At 41.0% G+C, this 17900-nt stretch overlaps 1 pseudogene; it reads left to right on the forward strand.

Annotated features, from left to right (window-relative positions):
• Positions 1-485: 485 nt before the first annotated feature.
• Positions 486-17900, forward strand: part of LOC139737413 (uncharacterized) — a 64193-nt pseudogene continuing 46778 nt past the window's right edge.

The following is a 17900-nucleotide window of genomic DNA, read 5'->3' on the forward strand; positions in this document are numbered from 1 at the left end:
TGTCGCCCCTTTCTGGTTAACAACGGAAGAAATTCCAAATTAATTGCCTCATTTTCTTCCTCCGACAGTAGTAATTGAGGAGGAATAATTTTTGTTGGGATAACCGTCAAATAAGATCTTGTTTACAACAAATAGTGTCTGAAATCAAGGGATCAGAAATAATGAGAGACCACGTCTCTTTTGAAAAATCTGAGTCGTCCCGCATGTAAACGGGGACTTACTAGTTTTTCTACATTAGATGGTGCGTTGCTGGAAAATATGACGGTATGTTCCATCCGCGTGCTACCGAATGACCGAGGACGCGGTCGGTCGGAGAAGGTGACTTTTTGGCCCACGAGGGGCGACTCGCAAGCATTTTTTCATGTTGTTTGCAAGTCTTTCTCAAATGGCGTTTTCCCTATGGAGATCGATCTACTGCATAAATTATTATGCCCCTGTACTTGTGATTGAAAGCAAGTTTGAGCTCCTCTCGGGTCCATACGAGGATGTTACCGCACAGAGTAACTCCGTCGACCGCCAGTCAAGCGACGGGCGCTGAATGGACTGACCGTTGCTCCCTAGCTGCTGTCTGCAGCTCCCGGGTAATTTTAGCATTTACTAAAGGGAACATTCACTGAATCACCGTCTTTTGCACTACTGTCAGCTGGACGGTTTTCCCGGGGATCGAGGTGCACCTTTGCTCCTCGACTCTCGGTGCACACACCGAAAGTGGGCGTCGAGGACGTCATGTACTGTAGTGTATGGATTCTTTTTTCCACGCTATCCTTTCACGGGGGCAATGTGACCGCCTTGTCAGCTGAGCAGTCAATCCATCAGAAACTGCGAGGCCGAATTCCTCAGGGCCTTCATACAAATTGTCTGCTTCCAGCTCTATGAGCTGGTCGCCGGAGCGGCGTTTGCACTGCCTACCACGGGCTGTGCTGCCTGCACTAAGCTCTCGAACTCCGCCTTCGGGTCGGAGCTGAGCACGTGAGTGGTTGCAGAATTCTGGCTGATTGACTCCACAAAGTGCTCAGTAAATCAACTTCGCGGTCACACCGCGAAGGAGCCAGTCTGAAGTGCTCCCGCATGCAGCGCATGGTGGGCTGGCTCAGAGGTTTTAGTTACGTTCAGACGGGAAACCTCGAGGTTTGCTCGAAGTTTCGAGCCACGAGAAATCTTATGGTTAGCGCTCTAACCACGAGCCGCGGGGGGTCCCCACTCGTAGTTAAGCACCGTGTGGACACAAAACACAACGAACTCGAAGTTAAGAGTGACCTCGCCGTAAACTCCGGCCCCCACAATTTCCCTCTGCTTCCGGGTCAACCTCCCAAACGTACACCACAAATATAACAAACACTACACGTGAAAAACGTATGACGCACGACACAACAACATCATCTTTTCTTCCCACGCGCTTGATCTCTGAAACTGAACACGTCGAACTCGCTACTGTATTCTATATTCTTCTCCGACGCTAAAAAAAAAAAATAAATAAAATGTTTTCGGCGAATATCTTCATAAAGGCATAAAGTCATAAGTGCAGTGCTATCTCTGCATACCATGACAGAGAAAAAGAGTACCTGTAAGCGAGTCCGACAGGGTTCGACTAAAGAATAAATAGACGCCTTGTTAGCAGTGTGGGCTGAAACTTCCGGTTTTGTGGTTTTAACATCGAGTGGGACCCACTCGTAGTTACGGGGGGCAGAAGCTTAACCTCGAGGTTTTGTAACCTCGAGGTTAAGATTCGTCGTGTGGACACACGTCGTAGTTAGGGGGCAAGAGCTTACACCTCGAGGTTTCCTAACCTCGAGGTTAGGGCCTGCCGTCTGAACGTAACTAGAGACAGACATCTGTCCATCCATAAAGCGAGATAATTGGGCCGATAAACGTTGAATCTCACTCTTCTGCGCCGAAAGATTAGACCGCAGCTCTACCTGATATACAGCCCCGTTACCGGCGGCTGTGAACCGTTTGTCTTCTGTATCACTCAGGTTTGTCCCACGTCGAAAAAGATTAGTAAGCGAAGCTTATAACTCTCTGCCGAACATACGAAGAAAAGATGTCGAATAGTGGGAATACTCGCTATTTATAGGGACTGGTTTGCCAAACTCATTATCATAACAAAAGACATTGAATTTCCTTGGTGTGATCTCTCTGCCAAAGCACGCAGGAATATGCTAACCCTCTGAAAGCTTGTACGAAGTGTTATGTAATAGAATTATGATATCACCCTAGAACTACAAATGTATAATGTCATAGATATTATCATGACATAATGGTGATGCCTTCTTAACAATATCTGTGCATTCTATAGCCTACTTTGAGCCTGTGGATGGGAAATTTACCCGTACAGTGAATGTAGGTGACACAGGAGTGATGATTGAAATGAGAGCTACACTACTAGTACTCTTGTAAACCTGTGTGGGAGAAAGGATGGAGGAGACCCCGTGACAGGACAGACAACCAACACGTTCATGTTTTCTGATCCAATCGTGGCTGAGGATGAAGCATCTATGAGATTTACTACAGTGGTATGCGAAAGTCAAGGGAAGAGGAGCCTTGTACAGATTAATAGTTCGAAGTAAGTCATTGAAGCAAGGATAAGTTTTTGTGTATAAAAGGAAATATCACACTAGAAAATAATAGATATGAAGTGTTTAATGATTTTCAATGATTCTTGATCTGTCTGCTTCGGTATCTGAACTTTAATACCCTGTTACTGTTTGGTTAAGAACGTATATATGGAATATGTTCAAAATGCAGATTAACGTACATCGATTATTACACAGTACCTGCGACTCCAGTTTCATGCATATCTGAAGAACAGAAAAGCTCCCTTTCTACTATGTACATTGTATATCAATTTCTTTAGATATACTGACAAGCGCGTTTGAATGAACACTGACTTATAAATGTAATCTGTGTAAAGTGGGAAATCGAAAAAGTCTGAAGTTTTACATGTTTGAGCCTTGTTCTGTGCGATTGCCGTGATAAGTACTTAAATAATAAGATATAATCTTAACTTTGGACTAAATCACAAATCATCAATACCTCCTATCAAAAATGTATATAGGTACTTGTTTGTCGTCCATGTATTGCTTGCATTTTGTTCCGCCATTAGAGACCGAAACCAATAAGATTTCAAACATATGGTATGATTGCATGTGCTTCTTTGCGTTGAAGGCCACTTGAGTATAATTTAACCATGTTGAGGTACGTTACAACAATAATCATCTTCGATTCCAAGATCAGTTTCATCTCAGTTAACATTGACGATCCCTACATGCATCAAATTCCAGTACAATGAAATATATGTTCATCTCGTTAGCCACAAGGGAAGCCGAGTTTCACATTGTGGTGTAACACAATGGACGGACCGAATTCATCTGACTGCTTTTCCGACATCGACTACAACAACAACAGAAAAACACCAGCGAACAAAGATACACCATGATAGGGAAATCCGTCCGTTTAATTTGAGAAAGTTTTAATGATGAGTAGTCGAAAAATAATAATGAATTTATAGCATTTGGTCACATTTCTCGAACTTATGACATCGTATACTGTAGCAAGGATATTCTTAGGTAATTCAGTACCGGTATAGGACAAAGCTATACGTTGATGCGACATGCATGATTATTATTTTTTTTTCTCTCTCTCTCTCTTCTGTGTAGATTGTCCAGAAGGTAAATGGGGCCCCCCTAACTGCGTCAGAATCTGCGACAAATGCTACAATGGTGGACTTTGTGATGACGATACTGGCAGATGTGTATGTCCAAACAACTTCAAAGGACCAAATTGCTTACAGAGTACGTGTACGGTATACACCTTATTAAGATGAGATAGAATACATACACCGTCGATATGACTTTAGGTTGGACTTAGACGTAAACGGACAATATTAATGATATTCTAAGCAAATTCTATGACCAAATGACTTTTTAATGATAGAATTAGATAAAGAAACAAGCAATTACAAGCATTCTAATTGGACAGAGGAGATTTAATAATGGAATCATAAGGAATCAAGCTTACACTTAGCACTGACAACAAGTGATGAGTAATGACATTGGTAATTTGGTTGCACAAAGCTGAATTTTTTATTGATTTTTCTTTTTGAAGTGATAATTATGATTCTTCTTCTTCTTCTTCTTCTGATTAAGTCTGCCTCCTTCAATAGATTGAAGATTCTTGCAGACTGGAGCTATTTACATTATAATACAATTTATTTACAGATATTTACAAGCACATAGAAAATTTGACGAAAATACTAGCCACTGTGATCAACCGCTAGACGGTTTCGAAATGATCCCACAGATGGCGCTGAAACAATTTCTGACGACAGGGAATTCCAGTTCCTTACAGTTCTTGGGAAGAATGAATGGCGATGCGATTCAGTTCTCGAATATGGTACCTGATAGGAGTGTTGTTGCGAGGCTCTCGTTAACTGAGTAGCCTGTTTGATGATATAGTCCTGTGCTGAAAGAGGAGTGAGATTATTGTGTATTTTGTACATCATAATTAGCCTGTCATTTTCTCTGCGCTGTTCTAGAGTGGTCCAATTAAGTTCTTGTAGCATTTTGGTGACACTCGAGGTGTTATGGTAGCGATTTAAAGTGAATCGCGCAGCTCTTCTCTGGACCATTTCCACTTGGTGGATTAGGTTCTTGGTAGATGGGTCCCAAACTGTGGAAGCATACTCAACAATTGGTCGAACCAACGTTTTGTAAGCTGTGGCTTTAACATCAGAAGATTTTATGCGAAGATTGCGTTTTAGAAATGCAAGCACGTTATTGGCTTTATTGACAGTATTGTTGATGTGTTGGGTCCACTTTAAATCAGAAGTGATGGTTACACCCAAGTACTTCACGAATTCAACAGATTCAAGAGGGGCGTTATTTAGATGATACACGTGTTGCACCTTACTTCTTTTCCTGGATATTGTCAAAACCTTACACTTATCTGTGTTCAAATCCATCATCCATTTTTTCGCCCAGTCACCAATTTTGTTTAGGTCCTCTTGAAGATTTTGCGTATGATGTTGATTGTCGATGGTCATGTAAGAAATTGCATCATCGGCAAAAAGGCGAACCTTTGACGCGAGACCATCAGGCAAGTCATTGATGTAAAGTAGAAAGAGGCAAGGCCCAAGAACCGACCCCTGAGGCACTCCAGATCCTACCGCTACTGAAGAAGATTTAATACCATCCAAAACGACCCTCTGACTTCTTCCATTGAGAAAACTTTGAATCCATTTCAGATTTTTCCCCCTGATACCGTAGTAGTCCAGTTTACGTAAAAGCCGCTCATGCCCAACCTTGTCAAAAGCTTTTGAAAAATCCATGACTATAACATCCGTTTGACGTCCTGCATCCAAGTTCCTATGTAAATCGCTTGTGAAACCAAGTAATTGTTGTTCACATGACATGTTCTACCGGAAGCCATATTGCAGGGGAAAAATGATGTTATTTTCGTCCCCGTGCTTCATAATTTTGCTGGCTAAAACGTGCTCCATTAGTTTACAGCAAATACATGTCAGCGAAATGGGGCGGTAGTTTACAGGAGTAGATCGATTACCTTTCTTGTAGACTGGTACAACATTTGCTTCATTTGCAACATTTGATTGATACGATTTTATGCATCACATAACACATATTTAGAGTTATGATACACTAATGACGACAATTAGAAGAGCTGTGTTTAATGAATTCACATGAATAATGAGTTTAGTATGAACTGAATGACTGTTTTTCTTTTCTTTTCTTTTCGATAAGTATACCTGATGTATATTTTGCCTATTTACTTTTTTTTTCTTCTCTTTCAAGTCTATTGTATCTTCAAGCGATATGCTTATTTGATGCCAGTCTTCTGCATTTACACTCCCCATACATGCGCCACAATTCAGTCAGATCATTTAATTCACTTAGTCTCGAGTGGTTCCCAATTGTCATGTTCCCTTATTCTTTTTAATCTGTAAACGCATATTTTATAATAATGTTCGGATGTACACACTGTATGTTTTATTGTCTTGAAAACAAAGAGAAATGACTGTATTTCATTTGTAATACATATTCAATGCAGAAAAATCCCAATAGATTCATCTGAATTGAAAAAAAAAGAAAAAAAAGAAGTGTACATGTATAGGCCTAAATGATTGAGCTGCAAGCTTTCGTCCTACTCCTGAGGACTTTCTCAAGCATTATGCAGTGAAGTGTTGTCTTGCTGCTGTTGCCTGTCTTTGTTGATCACTGGGCCATAGATGGGTGAAAGGGTATAGCCCGAGTCTCTGTTGAGAGCTGGATTGATCCTTCTGATCCAAAGTGCTTCCTTTATTTTTCTTTTTAACCAGTTGCTTTCAAAGTCAATGATACGCGCCTCATCCCATTCAATGTTGTGTCCTGTATTGTAAGCGTGCTCAGCTATCGCCGAGTGTGATGGATTGTTTAATCTCAGTGCCCTTTTGTGTTCCTTAAGTCTCTCGTTCAAGGATCTGCTAGTTTCCCCAATGTAACAATCATGGCAATCAGCACAAGTGATCTTATATACAATGCCTGGGTGATCCCATAGGTGTTCCATGAGTTTGTTGGTATAACTTGCCATTGTAAGTGAAGTAGGTGGTTTACTGAGATAATTCAACCAATTGTTGGCCGCACGGATAGACATATTGTGAACACAACAGATTTTATTGAGAAGGTGAAATCTTGCAAAGTTACAGCCAATAAGAAACTGGTGAGCTATGATGTCAGTTCCCTTTTCACAAGTGTTCCGGTAAAACGGGCTGTGGAAATCGTGATAGAGCATCTACAAGAAGACCAAACACTTGATGATAGAACAGGTTTAAGCCCTAATGAAATTGGTCAGTTGTTGAGTATTTGTCTTGAAAACACCTACTTCACTTACAATGGCAAGTTATACCAACAAACTCATGGAACACCTATGGGATCACCTATCTCACCGGTCGTTTGTAACTTGTATCTAGAACATCTGGAAGAAGAGATCTTTTCGAATGCTCCCCACCCCCCCCCCCCCCTAGAATCTGGTGGAGATACGTGGATGACACTTTTGTTATCATTGACCAAGACCATATCGACGAATTCACCCTAAGTACATCAATAGTATAGACCAACACATTGAATTCACTGTAGAACAAGAAGTTCAAAGTTCACTGAATTTCCTAGACACAAAGGTCTCTGTCAACCACGACCTTTCAGTTTCTATCACTGTGTACAGGAAACCAACCCACACTGACTCCTATTTGAACTTCGATTCGGATCATCCACTCAACACAAAGGAGGGAGTTGCTAGATTTTTGTATTTGAGAGCTCGAAATGTAACCTCTGACAATGATGCACTACAGAGTGCATTCCACCATATTGACAAGACCCTTACAGCATGTGGATACCCAGCTTGGATGAGACATAAAGCCAAGGACAAAACAAGAACTAAGTCACCCACAAAGGAAAGGAAGGAGACTAGCAATAGGGTAGTCCTCCCCTTCATAAACACAATATCTTCCGTTTGAAAAGAGCATTCCACAACAAGGACGTTGATATTGCATTCAAGAGCTCTAATACCCTGAGAAGTAGACTAGTCCATGCTAAAGACAAAGTCCCAAGGCACATAAGGTCAGGCATTGTATATAAGATCACTTGTGCTGATTGCCATGATTGTTACATCGGGGAAACTAGCAGAACCTTGAACGAGAGACTTAAGGAACACAAAAGGGCACTGAGACGTACTAAACAACCCATCACACTCGGCGATAGCTGAGCACGCTTACAATACAGGACACAACATTGAATGGGATGAGGCGCGTATCATTGACTTTGAAAGCAACTGGTTAAAAAGAAAAATAAAGGAGGCACTTTGGATCAGAAGGATCAATCCAGCTCTCAACAGAGACTCGGGCTATACCCTTTCACCCATCTATGGTCCAGAGATCAACAGAGACAGGCAACGGCAGCAAGACAACACTTCACTGCATAATGCTTGAGAAAGTCCTCAGGAGTAGGACGAAAGCTTGCCCTCTACAATTAAAGGTTGGTTGAAGCTCAATCATGTAAATTTATCGTCATCCCCTGCCGATGAAAGTTTTTTGTATCATGTGTAGGCCTATTTATTATAATGAGAGAAAATAAGGTGATGACATGTTAACTAAGTCTCGTTTTGAAATTGTAATTTTGACTGACATAGTCTTTCACAAAAACGTGTTAACATTAGATGGCAAATAGTTGTATAATTAATGTTCTTCGATAGGCAATACCCTCCTTGTAAAGTCTATTCAGAAATGCAGACTTCCCTTCAACAATGCAACGTCCCCCTTCATTTATTGTGAAAGCAAAAGAAATAACAGAGAAAAAATGAAAGAGAAAGGGGGCGTGGGCCCCGCTTTTATTTTGTGATGGCACCCCTCTTTACGGAATTCCTGGATCCGCCCCTGATATCAATTCCTTTTATATATTCCAATTTAGAGAGAGAGCTTAACCCAGCTGGCATGATTACTCTTGGGATTGCAAAAGTAATTTTGAAGATGTATAGATCCACAGATAGTTTGCCATTCACTTGCAAGTTCATCAGCTCACGGGTGAAATAGATGTTTTCCAACATGACCTGCAATTAGATGTGATGCGCCTTAGATGTATCTTAATGATAGAAGTTGCTAAGGGGCAGCGGAACATTTTTCAGTGTATGTGTGTGTGTGTGGGGGGGGGGGGGCTGCGGGACCGGGGGTCTTAACCTTGAATCCCCCGCTAAGACGGGAAAAATGTACGAGTGGAATATCTGAAATATAAATTCATGGGTGTTGGGATTTTTTCCCCGATTTGTTTTTTTCCCCCATTTCTCTTTTTGACGAACCAAGAAGATGTGTGTGTGTGTGTATATGTGTGTGGTGGGGGGGGGGGGGGGGGGGGTTACAGCCCCCTCGGTTCCTCGGCCTCTGCAATAGCCAGTAAAGGTAAAATCTAAAACTTAAATGAAAGCTGGGCATAATGGCAACATAAAGATGATCGATGAGCTTTCAATATGTGTCCACTCGTCAGACTTTTACAGCCCAGCAGTAGAATAAGATCAGATTAATATGATAAGATAATGGTATCACTGCTTGGCAAATGAAGAGCTAACTACAATGTATATTATTTTGTATGTCACATGCAGGTTTCTACAACAATTAATGTCTCCATACGATGTGAGCCCGTCCAAAATGAAACCTTGTGTGGGACAAGGGTGATATTGTTTCATTCGCGTACTAACTGTATGTCCAACATGAAACTTTGTGTATGGTACATGAGTAATTATTGGATCCTTTAGACAGTGTCACTTGGTTGAAAAGTGTCTTTTAAATTCTTTGCAATCCTAAGCAAAGATTCCTTCAAAATTCAAATCCAGAGCTTTTGCTGTCCTCGTTATAGTCATGGCAAAACAGGTTCTGACAAATATCTTCAAAATCTTTGGTTAAAAAAAATGGAGGATATTGCACAATACACAGACACATGACACTGACATCACACATTTCAATTGACATGTGCGTAGAGTAAATTGTATTTTGCATTATTTATTGCCCTATTTCTTTTCTGTTTATCCACTGCATTCATTCATGTCATGCGTATATACACTGGCAATGAAAAAAACAAAACAAAAAACGTACCCTCTAACATGTCAGGTCACATATGGATAAATATAATCCAACAGGTGCTGTGATATAAAGACTATTTAAAACGTCTTACGAGCGCACTGTGCATTAGATTTGCCAGTCTAGATGTACAAATAATTAAACAATAAAGTGATAATGCCATGTTATCCTGCGTAGACTCATTGCAGGGTTGTGGAGCCGGGAAATGTGCAAACGCCGGGAAATGTGCAAACGCCGGGAATTGTGCAAACGTCTCGCCGGGAAATGTGCAAACGCCGGGAAATGTGCAAACGTCTTGCCAGGAAATGTGTAAACGCCGGGAAATGTGCAAACGTCTCGCCGGGAAATGTGCAAATTTCATCAACGGGAAATGTGCGAACATGACGCCGGGAAATGTGCAAAAGTTCAATTTTGCCGGGAAATGTGCAAAACGTCGCCGGGAAATGTGCAAATCATTTACTCTAGCGATATTGTGTATAAAGATAGTAGATAAACTCCATATCTAAACTGCCCATGAACTTCCACCATTTAGATTTTCTCAATGAAATCCTTGACAGATTTTCAACAAAATTGGCAGGTAGCACGATTATGGCAATGGCATATCAATTTGTTTATATAGTAGCCATGCCCCCCCCCCCCCCTCCCCCGAAAAGGGGGAGGGGGCCTCAAAGTCCCAGAACTACGGTATTATCGAAATTCTTCTTGTATCATATAACCAAATAAGAATGAGCTAGGTTGGTTCTTAAAGACATTGATGACAGGAGTTCACGTTTAATGGCAGATCCAGGGATGCAGGGCACGGGGCCATAAGTGGGGAGGAGTCTTCAAATTGAAGCCTCAGAATCCCTAAACTAGTGCTATGAAGACATTAATGACTGAAATTGCATGTTTGATTATGACGAATCCAGGGGTGTCCGGATCGCGGGGGGGGGGGGGTGAGGGGAGGAGAGGGATTTTCAACATTTTCAGTATCTTCTTTAAAAGTCTAGGACACATTTTCACTAAACTTGTCAGATAGGTGATATGATCTTTATGAATTGAAACTCCCCCTCCCCCCCCCACCCCCGGTCGAAAAGGGGGGGGGGGAGTTGAAGCCTCAGAGTCCCTAAACTCTGGATTTTTTAACATCTTTTTCTGTCGAACCAAAAAAAAAAAAGATAGAGCTAAGTTAGTGCCTTGAAGACATTAATGACTGAAATTTCATGTTTGATTATGGCGGATCCAGGGGTGCCCTGATTGGGGGTGGGGGGAGGGGAAGTGATGGAGAGGAGGGGGATTGTCCACATTTACTGCATCTTCTTGATAAATCTCAAGAAGGATTTTCACCAAACTTGGCAGATACCATCTTTACGGTGATATGGTCTTATATGGTAAAATGAGCCCCACCCCCTCCCACCGCTAAGGCGGGGGGGGGGGGGGAGGGGGCGGGGGAGGAGGAGTTGAAGTTTCAGGTCCCTAAACTCTGGAATTTGTAATCTTCTTCTGTTGAAGCGAAGAATATGGAACTACGTTATATGAAGACACTATAGTTACTAAAATTTCAGGTTTGATTATGACGGGTCCAGGAGTACCCTGATAAGGGGTGTGAGGGGGAGGAGGGGGATTTTCCACATTTTCTGCATTAGGTCTTGTAAACATATGACGGATTTTCACCAAACTTGGCAGATAGTATATCTATGGTGATTCGATCTTAATTTGTTAAATTGAACCCCCCCCCCCCCGCAGACGTGACGAGGAGGGGGGGGGGGGGGTTGAACCCTCAGAGTCCCTATTCTCTTGATTTTTTTTTTACTTCTGTCGAACCGAAAAAGTTAGTGCTGTAAAGACATTAATGACCGAAATCTCATGTTTGATTATGGCGGGTCTAGGAATGCTCTGATCGGGGGTAGGTGAGAGTGAGGGGGAGGGGGTGCTGTTCGTTATTCCGAAGGTTCGCTATTCCGAAGGGTCGTTAATCCGAAACACGCAAAGTCCCTGTACCTAGAGGTTCGTTAATCCGAAAATTTGTGGCGTTATTCCGAAGGTTCGTTATTCCGAAGACTGGTTAATCCGTAAATAAAATTCGGAACAATGAACCTCCGGGATAACGAATCTTAGGAAGAAAGAGTCTTCGGAATAACAAACCTTCGGAATAACGAGCTGTAACCAGGGGGAGGAGGGGGATTCTCAAAATTTTCTCCATCTTCTTGAAAAATCTATGACGAATTTTCACCAAACTTGGCAGATAGCATCTTTATACTGTAAATACAGTTAATGCATGATGTAGGTTCAAGTTTACTATGACAGATGAAAGGATGCCCAAAAAGGGGAGGGGGTAGGAAGGAGGCTTAATTTTCACATTTTTTGTCTTTTTCCTGAAAACTCAAGACGCATCCCTCGGATAATAAAATTATATATCAGCTTAAAAAAAAAAAAAAAACTTCTATACAAAAATGATGGAGCTAATAGAGTGCTGGTGCCTGTTATGGTAAGTTGATTCATGAATTAATGTTAAGTGCGGCGGAGGCGGATTTGTCACATATTCAGCTTCTTCTTAATTGAAACCCTTTTATAGGGCCTAATAGATATTTACCAAGCTTGAAACGTAGCGTAGCGTATTTATCTGGTGATATGACCTCAATTTGTCTAAATTAGCACTGCCCCAACCCCTAAGGTGGGAGGAGATGGAGCCCCCCCCCCCCCCCCCATCTCCGCCCCTTGAACTTGAAAGGGACCAAGACGATGGGGGGTGGGGTCGTTCGGGTGGAATTCAGAATTTTATTGAAAACCCTATACATATGAAAAAAACCCGGAATACATACTTTTTAAAGAAATTCTCTATACAACCAAGAGTAATAGAACACAATTTTATCACACTTTTAGAAGGTAGAAATTTCACGTCTGCTTACTAAATGGCGTGGGGGCTACCCTGGTCTTATCCCTATCTTTGGGGAAGGGGAACAACTTGGATTTGTTGTCCCTTCGAACAAAGTGAGATTCTAACCCTAGAGATGCTACCTCCCACGTTCGGTGAAAATCCGTCAAAGATTTCTCAAGAGGATGCAGAATATGTGAAAATCCCCCTCCTCCCCTCCCCCCCCCCGATAAGGACACCTCTCGATCCGCCACAATCAAACGTGAAATAAAATTTCAGGCATTAATGTCTTCATAGCACTAACTAAGCTCTCTTTTCCGGTTTGACAGAAGAAGATAAGAATTGAGTTTAGTGACTCCGGGGCTTCACCCCCCCCCCCCCCCCCTTCAGCGGTGTGTGTGTGTGTGTGTGTGTGCGTGTGTATGGGGGGTCATTTTAACAAATTAAGTGCATATCACCGTAAAGAGGCAATCTGCCAATTTTGGTGAAAATCCGTCGTAGATTTTTCAAGAAGATGCTGAAAATGTGGAAAATTCCTCTCCTTGCCCTCACCCCCCTCGATCTGGAGACCCCTTGATCCGCGCCATAACCAAACATGAAATTTCATTCATTAACGCTATGTCTTCATAGCACTAACTTCGCTCTTTCTTTATTGGTTTGACAGAAGAAGATTTTAAAAATTCCAGAGTTTAGGGACGCTGAAGCTTCAAACCCCCGCAGCCCCACCCCCCCCCCCCCCCTTCGGCGGTGGGGGAGGGGGCTCATTTGAACAAATTAAGATCATAATTATTACCACAATCTTGCTATCTTTCAAGTTTGGTGAAAATCCCTCATAGATATTTCAAGAAGACGCTAAAAATGTGGAATATCCCCCTCCACCCATCATCCCCCCCCCCCCCCCCGATCTGGGCACCCCTTGATCCGCCATGATCAAACATGAAATTTCATTCATTAATCACGTTAATGTCTTCATATCACTATCTTAGCTCTATCTTTTTCGGTTTGACAGAAGAAGATAAAAAAAATCCAGATTTTTGGGATGTTAAAAGTGAAGCTGAACCCCCCCCCCCCCTCCCCCTTCGGCGATGGGGGGGGGGGGGGCGCATTTTAACAAATCAAGATTATATCAACATAAATATGACTGTATCTCACAAGTTGGGTGAAAATCCGTCCTAGATTTTTCGAGAATGTGCTGAAAATGTGGAAAATCCCCCTCCTCTCCCCCTCCTCCCCCTCACCCCCGATCAGGGCACCCCTGGGTCAGCCATAATGAAACATGAAATTTTAGTCATTAATGTCTTCATAGCACTAACTTACCTCTTCCTTTTTCGGTTTGACAGATGAAGAAAAAAATCAAGCGTTTAGGGACTCTGAGGCTTCAACTTCTCCCCCCCCCCCCCTCCTTAGGACTGGTGTGTGTGTGGGGGGGGGGGGGCGGCTCATTTTGACAAATTACGATCATATAACCACTAAGATTATCTGCCAAATATGGTGAGAATTCGTTGTAGGGTTTGCAAGAAAATGCTGAAAATGTAATTAAAAGCTAAAAATGTCGCTATGGCAACTGATGCCTCCGCCATAATGCATGATTCTCCCAATAGGTGTATGGTATAATGTCTTCACAATGTGAGATAACAGTTTCACATAACTGGCAAAATACTGAAATGACAGGTTTGTCAGAAATATCTTGAATGTTCACTTTCCTTGAACTACGTTTGCTATAATTGTCTATTAAAGGGTGCAGTTACATGTATTTGGGGAATTGAGGATTTTTACTTGACTTTTGACTGACCCTTTTATGAGTTTATGCATTGAGTAATTTTTCAAGGTATAGAGAAAGAGTGTAATTACGGTGTAAAATTGATTTTTTTTTGCATTTAAACCTGGCCTTGACCCTTAACCTTTGACCTTCTGGCAGGAAATTTCCAAGAGAATCTCCATTAGGTAATATATGTATATCAAGTTTTAAAAATAATAATGCAAGCATTGCATATACTAGTATATGAGGGAAATAGTAAAATTTTGACGAGTTGACCTTGACCTCTGACCCATGACTATTGACCCATGACCCCTAAATTCCCTAGATAATCCCTGCCAGTCAGTTCATGTGTATATACCAAGTTCCATGAAGATAGGCCTACATTGAACCATTTGTGAGAAAAGTGAAATTGTAACATTTTCACCTAATCTTTGACCTTTTGACCTTTGACCTTATGACATGAAACTCCCTCTGGAGAATCTTTATGCAGTAGATATGTCTACACTAAGTTTCAAGAAAATACCTTTGGGCATTGCATGGATATGGGGAAAAAGCAACATTTTTAGCATTTGACCTTGACCTTTTGACCTTTGACCTCTTGCAAATGTCACTAAAATCTACTCAACTAATTGCCGTATCATACATCATCCTTGGACCAAGTTTGGTGAAAGCTGCTTCATCCAGTTTTGAGTTATCACGTAAAAAGTTAAATTTTAGGATTTGACCTTGATCTTTGACATTTGACCTCTGTCCGATTTCACTCAAAAATTAATTAAGTAATTGTCCTACCATACATCATCCTTGGACAAAGTTTAGTGAAATTTGCGTGATCCAGTCTTGAGTTATCGCGTAAACAGACATAATTTCATGACTTGACCTTGACTTTTAACCTTTGACCTTTGGCAGATTTCACCCAAAATCTAATCAAGTAATTGCCCTATCATACTTTATACTTGGACCAAGTTTGGTAAAATTCCAGTAAATATTACTCAAGTTATCGCGTAAACGAATGCGGACGGACGTACGGACCGACGGACAACCCGAAAACATAATGCCTTCGGCACCACTTCGTGGCGGAGGCATAAAAAACAAGACAGATAGTCGCTAAGACAGGTGGTAAAGATGGTAATGGTTCGTGCGCAGCTTTGATCGAGAGTTTCTCTTCCATCTCTACCTAATATAGGTGAGATAAATGGTTTGCACATTTCCCGGCGACGTTTTGCACATTTCCCGGCAAAATTGAACATTTGCACATTTCCCGGCGTCACGTTTGCACATTTCCCGTTGATGAAATTTAGAGATTTGCACATTTCCCGGCAAGACGTTTGCACATTTCCCGGCGTTTGCACATTTCCCGGCGAGACGTTTGCACATTTCCAGGCGTTTGCACATTTCCCGGCATTTGCACATTTCCCGGCTCCACAAGGGTTCTCTAACCTGACCTTCATTTGAAATGTGTTTGTCCAAATTTTTACAATGTTTTAGAAATACTTTTTAAAAGCTGATGATGATGTTAAGTATTCATCACTGCTCGATCATAAACAGGTGTTTTCGATATTTTATGTAAATCCGTCCCCAAATTTGTGCATTTTTTAAAACTAATTTAATCCAATTGTGTCATATTGTAATTTATTTGTGTGTGTCCCAGGGGGTGTCAAATGAGTGAAAGTCGTAAGCACTGCAGTAATCTCAGTTCCCAATCTACAAATTCTCAGTTTATGCGTTCAATGTTCAGCGCACATTTTCCCTTTCAATCATTACAATGATGATTTTGATTTTGATTTTGTAGCTTCTTTTATCGGAATGAAAATATCAATGAGCAGGGATTTTAAATTTTGAGAATGAAACCATCTGATATCAATGACATTGGTAATATTCAGTATGATATATTTGATACTGGTGATAATACACAAAATTAATGATACTTGGTGACAGTACTTTTTTTTTCCTGAAGATTTTAATATGAAGGTAAACAGGGTCAGTTTCTTTTCAGTTATTCTTATAAATGTGAGAAGTTTATGTAAAAAAAAAAAATGATAGTTTACAAATATTTTTGTCATCTTTGGATTCAGTTTTGACATTACTGGAATAAGTGAAACTTGGTTGAATACCAATTCCCCTATGAACATGTATAATATAGAAGGTTACTCCCTAGTTCAATGGTGTTAACGTGATAGAACGGGAGGAGGTACGTGTTGTTTTTGTCCCCGCCGAACGAGTTCGAGCAGGGGACTATGAAACGGGCTCCGTACGTGTGTGTGTCCGTGTGTCTGTCCGTCCGTCTGTCTGTCTGTGCGTCCGTGTGTGATCAAAATGTTCAATTTGCTACTTCTCTGTCATTTATGAGCCAATTTTGATTCTGTTTGCTTTATATGATAGCACTACATGGGAGCTTTGAAACTTCTACACAGAATTTCAGTTGTGACCTTTGACCTTGACCTTTGACCTATATTGTACATTTTGCTTCAAAATGCTACTCCTTCGCCATTTCTAACCCGATTTTGATTCCGTTTGCTTTATGTGATGGCACTAGGTGAGGGCTTCAAAACTTCTACACAGAATTTTGACCTTTGACTTCTTTGACCTTTGACCTTGATTTTTGACCTATATTGTACATTGGCTACAAAATGCTACTCCTTCGCCATTTCTAACCCGATTTCGATTCCGTGTGCTTTATGTGATGGCACTAGGTGAGGGCTTCAAAACTTCTACACAGAATTTTGACCTTTGACTTCTTTGACCTTTGACCTTGATTTTTGACCTATATTGTACATTTTGCTACAAAATGCTACTCCTTCGCCATTTCTAACCCGATTTCGATTCCGTTTGCTTTATGTGATGGCACTAGGTGAGGGCTTCAAAACTTCTACACAGAATTTTGACCTTTGACTTCTTTGACCTTTGACCTTGATTTTTGACCTGCATTGTACATTTTGCTGCAAAATGCTACTCCTTTGCCATTTCTAACCCAATTTCATTTCCGTTTTCTTTATGTGATGGCACTAGGTGAGGGCTAACACTTCTACACAGAATTTTGACCTTAGACTTCTTTGACCTTTGACCTTGATTTTTGACCTATATTGTACATTGGCTACAAAATGCTACTCCTTCGCCATTTCTAACCCGATTTCGATTCCGTTTGCTTTTTGTGATGGCACTACAATGTAGGTGAGGGCTTCAAAACTTCTACACAGAATTTTGACCTTTGACTTCTTTGACCTTTGACCTTGATTTTTTACCGATATTGTACATTTTGCTACTAAATGCTACTTCCGGCGGGGACATATTTTACGCACCGCGTAATTTCTACTTTTCCTTGTTTATATTAGAAATAACATTCAATATGTAACACGTAGTGATATATTCTTTTGTTCGACAGGAATGGAATCTATCTTTATAGAAAGTACAGAATCATCAAATAAAGTTATTGGTTGTGTTCACAGCCTGCCAAGTAGTAATGTGTTATATTTTAATGAGAATATCAAATTGTGTTTAGATCTTTTTGAAGTGGAGAAAAAATATATTTGTTGGGTGATTTCGATATAAATTTGCTTAGAGATAATATAAAGTTTTGGTACCTCAAAAGTTTCCCTGAGTTTCCTTGTCTTAGTTTGTGTTTCAGGTTAAAGTACCTTTCATATAACTAACACTGTGAGACTTACTCGCCCCAAAGT

The sequence above is a fragment of the Diadema antillarum genome, unplaced genomic scaffold, assembly GCF_040938485.1.
Source record: "Diadema antillarum isolate AM-2024a unplaced genomic scaffold, OU_Dant_1.0 scf00000029, whole genome shotgun sequence".
In the NCBI taxonomy this organism is placed as follows: Eukaryota; Metazoa; Echinodermata; class Echinoidea; order Diadematoida; family Diadematidae; genus Diadema; species Diadema antillarum.